Source organism: Gorilla gorilla, chromosome 4 (assembly GCF_029281585.2).
Source record: "Gorilla gorilla gorilla isolate KB3781 chromosome 4, NHGRI_mGorGor1-v2.1_pri, whole genome shotgun sequence".
NCBI lineage: Eukaryota > Metazoa > Chordata > Mammalia > Primates > Hominidae > Gorilla > Gorilla gorilla.
This window is the reverse complement of record NC_073228.2, coordinates 150,787,460-150,801,567: the sequence shown is the minus strand read 5'-3', so window position 1 is coordinate 150,801,567 and position 14,108 is coordinate 150,787,460. Positions and strand designations below refer to the sequence as shown.

At 39.8% G+C, this 14,108-nt stretch overlaps 1 protein-coding gene across 7 annotated transcripts in view; it reads left to right on the top strand.

The window, feature by feature from the left end:
• The window catches only part of PPP2R2B (protein phosphatase 2 regulatory subunit Bbeta), a 482,712-nt gene that overhangs the window by 141,582 nt on the left and 327,022 nt on the right, over positions 1-14,108 (top strand). The gene's annotated exons all lie outside the window — the stretch shown is intronic.

Here is a 14,108-nt window from a genome sequence, read left to right as displayed (position 1 = left end):
CAAATCTCAGAGCAGAGGCCACCTCCCTTGGCAAGTTGTTCTGACTCCATCTTTCTCTTTCTCTGCCTTCTGTCAAAAGCCCCTCCTCTCTGTGGACCCACAGTTCTTCCACAGTACTTCGTATTTAAGTAACACCTTAATAACACATATCAAAGTAACCCACTGACAGACTGTGAGGAGTGTGGAGGTAGCGTGACATAAAGTGCAAAAGCAAGACTGCCCTGGCCCCATCCCAGCTCTGCCACTCACTACCTATCTATCTTTGGGGAAGTTACTAGTAACCCCTTTTTTTTTTTTTTTTTTTTGAGACGGAGTCTCACTCTGTCACCCAGGCTGGAGTGCAATGGTGTGATCTCGGCTCACTGCAAGTTCTGCCTCCCTGGTTCAATCGATTCTCCTGCTGCAGCCTCCCAAATAGTTAGGATTACAGGCAGGTGCCACCACGCCCAGCTAATTTTGTATTTTTAGTAGAGACGGGGTTTCACCATGTTAGCCAGGCTGATTTCGAACTGCCGACCTCAGGTCATCTGCCCGCCTTGGCTTCCCAAAGTGCTGGGATTACAGACGTGAGCAACCACACCTAGCCTAGTAGCCACTTCTAAATCTCAATTGTTTTATCCACAAATGGAATTTTGTACTGTCTAGTTCGAAGAATGATTTGGAGGACTTTAATAAAGCATATGAAGCATTTAGTACAGGGACTGTCCATTAGACAGCATTGAAGAAAAAAAAAAAAAAAACCCTGGCTCACCGGTTTGTCTCCCACAACAGAACAAGGACCTCAGGAGGGCTTAGAGTATGTCTTTTATTTCTATGATCCCCAGTTACCTGGCAAGGAGTAAATTCTCAGTACAGGTGTGTTAGAGTATTAACATAGAAAAACCAAGCCCACAGCCGTAGGGGCTAAACGAAATGAGATGACAGGCTTCTTTTTTTGGCTCAGAGAGAGCTTTAGTGCTTTGTGCATGTCCTCTTACTATCTCTCTGTACAGAGAGGTTCTGTTTGTTTGAGCCTAGTGATGTGAAAAGCAATCAAAAGGACTGTAAAAATCTCAATAGATATGTCTTTTTTTTTCTTTTTTTTTTTTTTTGAGAAACCATCCTTCATAACTGTCTAGGGTTTTTTTTTTCTTTTCCTGCTTGCAAGGAGTCTTAATGCTGATAACAAAAAGAAGGTAACATAGATATTAGCAACCACTGCATTAATTTATTTCATTTACTTCTTATGCCCACTCAGAGGGGGAGTGGGATGATCATTTAGGCATCTTCTTAGGCAGCACGAATGACCAGGACAAAGTGTAATAATGGATGGGCACAATGATTGTATCAAATGACTCCACTGCTTACAGCAGGAGATCTTTGCTTTCTTGAAACAAAGGATAAGGCTAAACTCTCAAAAGAATAAGATACTGAGACACATCAGGAAGTTACCCTACCCCAAAATGTCAACATATGTGGCTCTGCTGATGCCTAAACTGATGGCAGCAGAGCTTACTTTCCTGATACATTATTCCTTGTTGGAATGCCATTCTATTTGACTGTAGTAACATGGGAGCTGTAGCTCCCATGTACTGAATACCTCCAATCTGCCAGGTACAAATATGCTCCATCATTTAATTTTCCAAGCAATCCTAGGAAGTAGGTATATTCCCCATTATATAGATAAGGAAAATGAGTCTTAGAAGTGGCAATAACTTGCCTAAGTTGCTGGGAAAGATGAGAACTGGGAATCAAACCCAGCTCTATCTGAGTCCAAGCATATGCAGACCTCAGAAGTTAGGTCTCAGATTGGCACAGCTTTAAGACATGCTACCTCCTCTAGCCATGTTTTCTACTACCCTTTTCCAAACTTTACACTGAAGACATATCAAACTTCTTTTAGTTTCTCCAACATACTATGAGAACTTCTTTTTTTCTCTTTTCTTGCCCTCTTTACTTTCAATCCTCGTTTACCTGGCTCACACTTTCAGGCCTCAGATAAAATGCCACTTCAGGGAATATATTTCCTGACAGCCTACCACCATCCCCACATATTGCTGGGTGGCCTTGCTAAGTGCTCCCAGAGCTACTTGGCATTCCCCCATATTGGCATGGATTACATGGCATAATTACTCTTAGATCATTGTCTGTGTCCTTCATTAGACAGTGTCATAGTCCATTCAGGCGGCTATAATAAAATATCATAAGCTGAGTAGCTTATAAACAATATAAATTTATTTCCCCTAGTTCTGGAAGCTGGAAAGTCCAAGGTTAAGGTGCTGGTAAACTTGGAGTCTGGTGAGGGCCTGTGTTCTGGCTCATAGACAGTGCCTTCTAGCTGTACCTCACATGATGGAAGGAATGAGGATCTATCTGGAGCCTATTACATAATGGCACTAATTCCATTTGTGAGGGCTCTGCCCTCATGATCTAGTCACCTCTCAAAGGCCCCAGCTCCTAATATCATCACCTTGCGGGTTAGGATTTCAACATATGAATTTTGAGAGGCACAGATAGATTTTAAGTACTTTGAGGACTGGATCTAAGTCTGTCTGATTTACTGTTGAATCTTCAATGCCTAGAAACTAATATAAGTTCAATACATAATCATAGGGAGAATAAATAAATGCATAAATTAATCAATGGTAACTGATGGAGTATGAATGCTTTGCAGTAGAAGAGTGATAATTTCCCATCTTTTTTTCCATACCAAAGGCAAATTCTATCTTCTCCATCATTCTACATTCAGATTAACCCTACCTATTTACTGACATTATCAGCTGGTGATCTGGAAGAACGTGCTCTATGTTGTTAGAATAATAGTCCTTGTTCACCTCAGCAACACCTTTCAATCAAAAAAAAAAAAAAAAGTTCGGTCTCTGATTTCTCTTTCAGCTTTGAGGAAATTGGATACAACTTTCAAATATTTAGTTTTAAATTTTAGGCTACAGCTAAACCTAGAAAAGCTACAGGTATATTTGTTGAGGCCAAAGTCTCCCCAGGCACCCAACACGTTCTTTTTTTTTTTTTTTTTTTCTTATGAAAAACTACCTCTTCTAACTCCAGGACACCTCAGAGCTTCCGTTTGTCATAATAGGTCACACGTTCTTAAATGGGTCTCATTTTGCTTCTCTCTGGAAGCTTGGTAATCTCCCTGAAGTAGAAATTTCAGAATAAAGTGAGGTGGCCCTTAATGTTATCCCAAGTGTGGTTGATAATAGGTTTTATTTTTTTCTCTTGTTTTTTTCTCAAGAATCAGGTGCCATAGCCAAAATACTTATCTGAGAGAGAATGGGAATAAAAACTCCCTAATAATCATTTTTAAAATCTTTTGATTTTTTAAAGAAATAATTAAGGTGCAGCTTTGACCTGCTCTGTAATCAGAGGATTGGGTTCCCTGGATACAGACTTTGTGCTATTCTACTTAACCAAAGAGCAACTTGGGTGTTTATCCAGGATACTCCTCAAGGATCTAATATGTTAATTGAAAAAAAATCTTAGGAAATAACTTTACAACCAAAAAATTCATCCAGTTGGAAACACGTGGGATTATTTTCCAATCCCTGTTACTTGAAATCTCAGCTGCTGAAGCAAAGGATATTAAAAATATATATAAGAATTTCTCAAAGAGCAAACAGAATTAGTTACAATTCCAAGGTAGAATACAACCAGCTTTAATTAAAACAGCATACGATATAATTCCCACGTGAATATTTTAGCATGCTTAGTGCTGGTACAGGTAAAGAAACAGTTTCCTAAGCTGTCCTTCCAGATTCTCAAAGCTTCTTTGATACCTCCACAGCTGTGATATCTCTGCTGGATATAACTTTCTCCTCCTGCCACCTTGCTCAAGGAAGTCTTCTTGATCTACTTCAGCATTTGATATCTCTCTGCATATACTAGGTGGTTAGTTTTCCTTTTCTCACTGCTCTTTGACCTTGTTTATCATGATCACAAATGGGATGTATATAAAGAAGAAGAAAGCTAGGAGAAGATTCAGCCACCTGGGCCACTAGAGTCTTCAGTCTCTTCATGGAATCTATTGTCCAAAGATCTGTTTGTTAGTCTGTTCTCATGCTGCTAATAAAGACATACCCAACACTTTGTAAAGGAAATATAATTTATAAAGGAAAGAAGTTTAGTGGACTCACAGTTCCACATGGCTGGGGAGGCCTCACAGTCATGGCAGAAGGCAAAGGAGAAGCAAAGGCCTGTCTTACGTGGCAGCAGACAAGAAAAAGTGCCAAGCAAAAGGGGGAAAAGCTCCTTTTAAAACCATGAGACCTCCTGAGAACTCACTATCACAAGAACAGCAGTATAGGGGTAACCACACCCATGATTTAATTACCTCCCACTGGGACCCTCCCACGACATGTGGGGATTATGGGAACTACCATTCAAGATGAGATTTGGGTGGGGACACAGCCAAACCATATCAATTTAATATCTTTGGTAATTCAAATTATCCTTTCAAACCAGGATAGAAAGCTGAGGGACAGGCTGATAACTTGATAAACCTTAGAATACAATAGGCCTTGAATTCAAGAATCCCAGTTCCCTGGAGATGACTTTGACCTAATTTAAGGAAAACAAACAAATAAAAGGGAGTGATGTTTGTAAATAGTTACTGAATGAATGGGTGGGCCGATCTAAACGATTCAGTTCAAACATACTAAGGAAGGTTCAAAGAGTTTGAAATTCTCCTGATGTTTCAGGAAGAATAACAGGAAATATTTCAGATTATTGCTGATGTCCAGACATGGATATGCTGCTGGAGGTTGGGGGAATCCATTCACTCACACATGTGCGTGCATCCAAACATATGCCATGCGTGCATTCACACACAATTCTCTTCTAAATTAGTCTTCTACATTATATAGGAAAGTAACTTCTTTATTAATTGTTAAGAGAATTAAGAAGTGTTTTCCATTTATAGTCAACTCACTGTAAACTATGTTATGGAAAGAAAAAGCTAAGGTGGGGCTAATTAGAACACATAGATATTTCTCAAACCTCACTTTGGACAATTTCAGTCCTTTCTACCACCCACCCAAGTTACCCCCAGGTTTTTCCCATACCTGCTAATAAGAAGCTAAAAGTGGCTTCAATTTTATTCCCAGTGCCTCTTGTTTACCCTCGACTAGAGTTGCTAGGAATAATGAAATGCCTCAAAAGCCAAGAAAGAAGGAAGATGACATCTGAGTAAATCTCGATAAGCAAACAGTCAACCCTTGAATCTTTGAATTGGTGCCATAGGGTACCCTTGACTGGGGTTAAGTTGATCAAAACAGCACTGCCCATTTAGAAAGAAGAGATTATTGAGAGAGGGTGCTATTTCCGGACAGTTCCAAGAAGGCCTATTGTGAGCTAGCAGTCAAGAAATTTTGTCTCAAAGCTGCAGGGAGGTCAGCAATCTTCTTACCTCCGTTTCCCATTGTGTAGCAGAAGAATAACAAGCAGGTTGGATCTGCACTCAGAAACACTAAGATGGGAAACATCTTAAACTTAAAACATTTTCATCACATTGCCACTTGCCAATGTATTATTGCGGAAGGCTCTGGCTTGCATTACAGAGATATCACTTTCTCCTCCTTTCAACTACAGTTGAGCATAGAAGAGCTCAACTATAGAAGTATAGAGTATAGGACTATAGAGTATAGAAGAGCACTAAAAAAAAAATTATCTTTGGCACAATAGTGAACAAAATATTCAGGCAACTAGCTGGAACACCAGTGAGAATTTACATTCACTGGACATGTGAGGGGGACTTTATTATAATATGGTGAGCAATTAAGCTTTAGCAAGTTAAAAGTAATACCATGTAGTATTTGCTAAGCATTCTCCTGGATGTTTAGCTATATCCAAGAGACTAGTCTCTGCATTCCAAAAAGAGAAAGGTGGGATGAGAATACATAAAAAAGAAATTTTAGACATAAAATTCTAATATCAACAAAGAGAAATGAGCTTAGGCTTCAACAAGAATCAGAGCATCAGGGTTCAAGAGAAACCACAATGTCAATGAGTCCCAGGTACAAGCCTTTTCTTCTGCATTTTTAATTCATATTCCCTTATCCTCTGAGTTGACACTTCATGTCCACCTAACCCCACTGCCCTTTTTGTGAATGGTGGAGAGAAAAGATTACCACCTTAACCTGGGAAGCCTGTTCAAAACAGGCTAGTCAGTTCTCCCTGAATTGTAGAACTGTGATCATTGCCTCTCTCTTCCCCTCCAGACCACTGGGCCATTGCCACAATCCCTCCAGGGCCTCTCTTCTTTCCCCCAAGAAAGAATTATAAATTGAAAAGTCATCCCACAAATAAAGACCCAGAGGGGTTAGTGTTATTTACAGCTACAAAAAACACTATTTTTCTCCAGCACTCCCCATGACCAGCCACATGGACTTTTTATCTAATCCTGAGCAAGCCAAGCTTATTCCTCCCTTGACACATCTGTCCTTGTTGTTCCTTCTGCCTGTGCTGCTGTTCCTCCAGAGAGACCCTTGCTTGACTGGATCCTCACTGACCAGCTCTCAGTATAAGCAACGTCTCCTCTGAAAATCCTTCTGGACTATTCAATCTAAAGCGGCCCTCCATTCCACTCTTTCTATCACATAACCCTGATTTATTTTCTTCATAATAGTGCCACTATCAGAAAATGTTCATCTATTGGTTTATGCGTTTCTAGTCTGTCTTCTGCCTACAGAACATAAATTCTGTGAGACCAGGGACCGATTTCTAATCTGTATCCCCAGAATCAAGGATAATAACTGGCAGATCACAGGCATTTATATCATTGTTTAATTTGTAAAATTGTGGGAGTTCTTACTATGTATTAGGCCCTCTTTACTTATATTATCTTAATTCTAACCCCAAACCTGTAATATACATACTACCTTATTTTACAGATAAAAGAGCAGAGGCTTAGAGATATCAAATAACTCTTGTAAATGGCAAGCCAAGATATAAACCCTAGTAGTCTATCTCCAGAGCCCACACGCAAAACTGCTGCTTATTTTATTTATACAATATAATATAGAGATCTTTTTTTTGAAGTTTGAGCTTGTGTTGAATTCTTTTTTTAAATAATAAAATTAAGCCCATTTTTTTCCTGTAGGACTTCTCATAACTTTTACTATGCTAATGTACCCCATGATTCACCAAGATAAGTATATTATATCCATCATTTCCCAATCAATTTTTTTCTTTTCTTCTTTTTGCCATGGACTCTTCTTTTTCATGGAATCTATTGACATTTCTTTTACCTATGCTTCTCCTGACATTTCTTTGGAAAGTGTTCTCACATTCGGTGCATGTTTTCTAAAACTATATCAGAACCATAGAACCGCCGCTGACTTGTTCATTCAACAAATGTTTTTTGAATGTCTATTACATGCCAGGCACATTTCTAGAAACAGTGAAATGATATGTCACTGAAAAAAAGTCCCCACCCATTTTGAGTTACGTTCTAGAGAAGGAGGAGACAGATGACAAACATTAAGGATAGGAAATAAGTAAATCATATAGTAGAAAGTAATATGCTGTGAAAAGAACAGAAATGTGGGAATGAGTGAGAGGGATGTGGAAAAAGAGAGAGGTAGGGGGCAGTGGGGACACACGGATGGGAAGGATAGGGTTTGCAATTATAAATACAGGGTGGGCGTCATTGAGAAGGTGATATCTGAGCAAAGACTTGAAGGAAGTGAGAGAATTAGTCACTTGGATATTTGAAGAAAGAGGATTTCAGGAAAAGAAAATAGCCAATGCAAAGGCTCCAAAAAGCCAGTATCATGTTTTCCGGAAGCATTAAGGATGCCAGCAAGGCTGGAAAGGAGTAAGAGGCAGTGTAGTGAAAGATGAGTGAATTGAAGAAGGTGGCAAGACAGACTATGAAGAGAATTGTAAGTCACTGAAAAGCCTTTGGCTTTTTCCCTAAGCAAAATGGGAAGCCACCAGAATGTTTTGAGTAGAAAACTGATATGATCAGCTTCATTTTTCAAAATGATCTTTCTGGCTACGATGTTGAGTATAGTATACCAGGGTTTAAGGATCACTCTGGGTGCCATGTTGAGTATGGAATATGAGAGATCAAAGTTAGAAGTAGTAAAACCAGTTGCAATAGTCCTGTGAAAGATGGTATTTCTCAGACTAGGATGGTAGCAGTGACAGTGGTAAGAAGGCACAGGGTTCTGATTTATTTTTAAAGTAAAACCAACAGAATTTCCTGATGGTTTGAGAGAGAATGAAGAGAATTAAGAATAACTCGATTTTTTTTTTGGTCTGAGCATCTGAGCAGATAAATTAATATCAATCAAGATGGAAAAAGCCTATAGGTGGAAGAGGCCCCAGGTGGGAACAGTTCAGTTTTGAGTATGGTGACTTAGAGGTGTCCTTTAGATTTCCAAGTGGAGATGGCATGTAGAGAGTTGGAGTTTGGGGGAGAGATCTGATCTAAAAATATATATATATAAACCTAAAAAGGGCCAATAAATGGATGGGATTTAAAATCATGAAAATCAATGAAATCACCAAAGGAATAAGTGCAAAGGTTCAGAAGAAAAACTGTCACAGGAGCTGAGCTTGAGGCACAAGTAAAAAAAGACATGTTCCTCAGGAAACCAACCCCAAGCCTTGACTGATATGTGGAAGCACAGCAGATAGTGCGATGAATTATACATTTCAGCTTTGGGGACTTGAAGGTGGTCAGGAGTGGTGGCTCACGCCTGTAATCCCAGCACTTTGGGAGGCCAAGGCAGGTGGATCACGAGGTCAGGAGTTGGAGACCAGCCTGGCCAACATGGTGAAACCCCGTCTCAACTAAAAATACAAAAATTAGCCAGGCATGGTTGCAGGTGCCTGTAATCCCGGCTACTCAGGGAGTAGGAGAGAGTAGGCAGGAGAATCGCTTGAACCCAGGAGGCAGAGGTTGCAGTCAGCCGAGATCGCACCACTGCACTCCAGCCTGGGTGACAGAGTGAGACTCCATCTAAAAAAAAAAAAAAAGAAGAAAGTATGGCTACAAGGTCTCATCTTCTGAACCACGTAATGGCTGCCTGGAGTTCTGTCTGGGGAAGATTCTGAGACCATGTCTAGGGTTAGTGGGGAAGAAAGTTGCAGTCATTTAGTGATGTGTGCTAGAGTTGTGACAGGTGTAACAGCATGCAGGCAGCATCAGATATCCACCACTCCTTGCCTGCAGGAAAGGCCACAAGCCTAAGTATAGATGGCAAGCGGTGTTTAGAGAGTTCACTGAATGCTTTTACTTGCCGCAAGTTAATCTGTGTGGTTTATATCAATAGTACTATATAATCTGTTGCTGAAGTTATCTTATATGTGCAAGAAAGATTTTATTGCTGTAGAGCCACTAGCATGTGTTGGACTTAAGTGTATGAAAGGGGAAAATGAAGGAAGAAGAGAGAGACGAGTCAAAACCCAAGGCAAAGAGTGGACTTTTAGCTATGACTCTAGGAGGAGGTTGGGTAAATCCTCTTCCCAAAATGCAATGATAGAGCTGTGAAAGTTGGAAACTTCAACTATTTGTGCTCTGGAAATCAGCCAAAGGCCTATGACAACCTGAGACGTGTTTATTTTTTAAAAACCATGGGACATCACTCAGGAACACTGGGAATCTGAGATGTTCTGACCTAGGGCTCCTCTCATCCACCTCAACCCAGCCTATAGGTTCTGCCAAGGTACAGCAAGCCATGATGACCAGTAGCTTCTCTGTAGATGTTGAAGGAGACTCAACCAGTTTGAAGAGCTGGGCAGTGCAGACACCAAGCAAAGTTGTCAATAGAAATGATCATCTTGGATGGGAGTGAGTTGGGAGGGCCATCAGCTCCATCAGCCTGAAGTTGCAGTTGTGATCAGAGACAGCATATTGCTGGCTGAGGCTGTGCATATGGGCAGTGGGGACTGAAGAGACAGAAGCCCTTTATATGCTTCTGGTTTACCCAAAGTCTCAATGCATGTGCATAGGAGACTCAAAAAGGTCCAGCAGATATCAGACTCATGGGAGCTTGAAAAGAGCCTGAACTTTGTATATGCTCCTCTACCTGAAAATAGGTGAAAAAGGGCAAAGGATGGAAATCTTAGTGGTTTAAGGTGTTTGAACATAAATGATGTTCAATCATTAGCTGACCACTAAGGCTATACAGACACAGGAGCAACCTCTAGCAAGCCAAGTTTAAAAATAAAATCAGAGCCTGTGGTCCCAGCTACTCAGGAGGCTGAGGCAGGAGAATGGCATAAACCCGAGAGGCAGAGCTTGCAGTGTGCTGACATCGCACCACTGCACTGCCTGGGTGACACAGCAAGACTCCGTCTCGAAAAAAAAAAAAAAAAGTAAATAAATAAATAATAAAATCAGGAATGTATATATATTTTAGACTAGCATAGGCATTAGTAGCCTAGGGGAAACAGATTTCACAGATTTAGTCCAGGCAAGTTACAAACAAAATACCAGCAACAACCACCATAAAGGGAAAAAAAATATCAGAATTCAGAGTAGTTGCAATGTGTTATCTTAAATGTCCCATTTTTAAGAAAAAAAAGTGTGACCCATACTCAAGAAAAGAAAAGCAGTTAATAGAAACTCTGTGAGTGTTACCAAATATTCGTGGACAACAATTTCAAGGCAGCTATTATAAATATTTCCAAAGAACTAAAGCAAGCCATGTTTAAAGAATTAAAGAAAAGTGGGGTAACAAGAGATCAACAAATAGATTCTTAATAAGGATATTGAATTTATTTTAAAAATACCAGGTGAAAATTCTGTAGCTGAAGGGTACAATAACGGTAATTTAAAATTTTTCACTGGAGAGTTCAACAACAGGTTTGAGAGAGAAGGAATCAGTGAACTATAAGTCAATAGAAATTACTCAATCTAGAGAATGGTGAGAAAACAGACTGCAGTAAAATTAACAGACCCTCAAAAACCTGTGGGACAAGCTCAAGCACAGAAACAACCATGCCAGGGGAATGTCGGAAGGAGAGAAGAGAAAGGGACAGAAAACCTATTTGAAAAAATAATGGCCAAAACTTCCAAAATTTGATTTTTTAGAAAATTAATCTATACACCCAAGAAGCTCAAAGAAACCCAAGCAGGATAAACACAAATAGATCCACACTTGAACACATCATTGTCAAACTGTTGTATGCCAAATCCAAAGAGAAAATCTTGAAAGCAGCAAGAAGAATAGCACGCACCATAGAAAGGCGAGCATCCATGCAATTAAGCCGGCTTCTCATCTAAAACCATGGATGCCAGAAGGAAGAATGGCACATCCATACTGCAAGAAGAAAATAATGTCAAACAAGAATTCTGTATCTAACAAAACTATCCTTCAAAAATGAGGGCAAAATAAGGACATTTTCGGATAAACAGAGACTGAGCAAATGTATTGCTAGGAGCCCTGTTTTAAAAGATGTACCAAAGGAAGGAAGGCCTTCAGGAAATGGTACTCTAAGATAGCACAAATCCACAGGAAAAAATGAAGAGCACTGTAAATGATAAATATGTTAGTATAAAAGATTCCATAAAATATATTTTTTCTCCTTTTTCCCAATTTCTTTAAAAGACATAGGATTGTGTGAAACAATAATTTTAACACTGTAGTGTTGGGTTTGTAACATGTATAGATTTAATATATAGGACAGTAATAGCACAAAGGAGGGAAGAGGGAATGGCAGTATATTGGAGCAAACTTCTTGTATTTTCTGGAGTTAAATTACTGTTAACCAAAAGAAGATCATGTTACATTAAAACGCATATGGTGAACCAACCCAAATGCCCATCAGTGATAGACTGGATAAAGAAAATGTAGCACATATACACCATGGAATACTATGCAGCCATAAAAAAGGATGAGTTCATATCCTTTGCAGGGATATGGATGAAGCTGGAAACCATCATTCTCAGCAAACTAACACATTCTTTTTGCTCCTTGTGATTTTTAGTAAAGAAGGAAATAAAAATCTATAACAAGCAGGATGGCCTACATAATTCTGGACGCAAAGCAAAATGAAAAGTTATGGCCCCTTATTCAAAAAGTATTTCAAATTTCAGGATGGTGAAAGCAGATCATAAAGCTAAACAAGGGGGCCCTTCTGACCACAGGGTCCTGTGTGACTGCACAAGTTGTTCATCTATGAAGCTGGCCCTAATAAAAAGCAAGAGGTTACTGTATCCCATTTTCTCACTCTCTGGATAACCCCCCTTTGGTGACTCCCTGTTGTCCTGTCCTTTCTTATCCTTGTACTTAAAATCTCCAGTACTTGGGAAGGGCCCATCCTTCACAATCAGAAGTCCAAGAGACCAGATCCAAACTGTTACTTCAACTTCAGGCAGCTACCATTATACTTTGGTGAAGATGGTTTTGCATTGAAACCTGTAATTCCTTTATTTGTGCTGACTTTGTGCTTTTCAGTTGCAGTTGTCCTTGTAAGCAAAGACAGCACAGGGGTGTCAGAGAAGAACATCATTATCTAAGTAGGTGATATTTTCTTTAACTTTTATTTTAAGTTCACAGGTACAAGTGCAGGTTTATTACATAGATAAACTTGTGTCATGGGGATTTGTTGTACAGATTATTTCATCTCCCAGGCATTAAGCCTAGTACCCATTAGTTATTTTTCCTGATCCTCTCCCTCCTTCCACCCTCCATCCTCCAAAAGGCCCCAGTGTGTGTTGTTCCCCTTTATGTGTCCATATGTTTTCATCATTTAGCTCCCACTTATGAGAACATGCTGTACTTGGTTTTCTGTTCCTGTGTTAGTTTGGTAAGGATAATGGCCTCCAGGTCCATCTATGTCCCTGCAAAGGAACAAACTACCATTTCTTCTTTCCTGTAGCTGCATAGTATTCCACGGTGTATATGTACCACATTTTCTTTATCCAGTCTATCACTGATGGGCCTTTGGGTGGATTTCATGTGTTTGCTGTTGTGAATAGTGCTGCAATAAACATATGTGTGCATGTGTCTTTTATGATAGAATGATGTATATTATTTTGGGTATATACCCAGTAATGGGATTGCTGGGTCAAATGGTGTTTCTGTTTTTAGGTCTTTGAGGAATTGCCACACTGTCTTCAATAATGGCTGAATTAATTTGCACTCCTACCATTCACTAATTCATTTGAAAATGTTTAGTATTTGTGAAACCCAAGAAGGGCTTCCCACAAACCCACTAGGGATCGTGCTGGGCTAAGCTGATCTGTTTATTAGGAATGCCAATGGTGCAATGGTCTAACTGTGCAATGATCTTATCATGTTTTCATAATTAGGCTTTGGGGCTGCCATAGGGAGAATCAACTCGAACACAGTTCACTAGTGTCAAACACACTTGAGAGCACTCTGGAAGATCACTGCCATACATCATGCAATCCAGTTCTACTTAGGCTCTGACAGGTACATTTTGCCTGTTTCAAGTTTGTGATGAGCTAATAAGTGGTCCCCTCTGGTCCTTCAGACCTCTGTCATACTTGTTTTTCTGGAAAAAGAAAAGTAAATATGAGGATGAGCATGAAACAATCAAAGTTGTCACCTAGATATATTGAGAATCTTTTAGTGTCAAGTCAGAGAAAATCTGGGTCAAAACCGGCTAAACAAAAAAAGAAATTTAGACTCTCATGTAGCGGAAAAACCTGGAGCTGTCAAAGCTTTGGAGCAAGGCTTGATTACATGGCTCACCTATGTCATCAAATGAAATACTCTTTTCCATTTTTCTTCTTGGCTTCCTATGACATCTCGCTTACTCCTAAAGCTGAATTCCATTATACTTCCAAAATTATTTCCAGTATCTTCGGGATCTTTATTGTTCTACATGAATCTCCAACAGGGAGAGAGAACCTCTTCCCTTGTAGTTCTCTGAGCCAGGAAGCATTTCTTCCCAGAAGCCCCAGCAAACACCTCCTTGTTTCTCATTGGCCTGAACTGAGTCTTCTGATTTTAACTGATCACTGCAGCAAAGCCAATGGGATGTGCTGATGGGCTTAAACCACCCAGAGTTCTACTCTAGAACTGAGAGTAGGGTGTACTTCCTCCAAGCACATGGGCTATATGGTAAAGGTACTGTTACCAGGATAGTGGGAGAATGCTATGTGCTGAGAGGGTTAAACTAGCAAAAGCCCA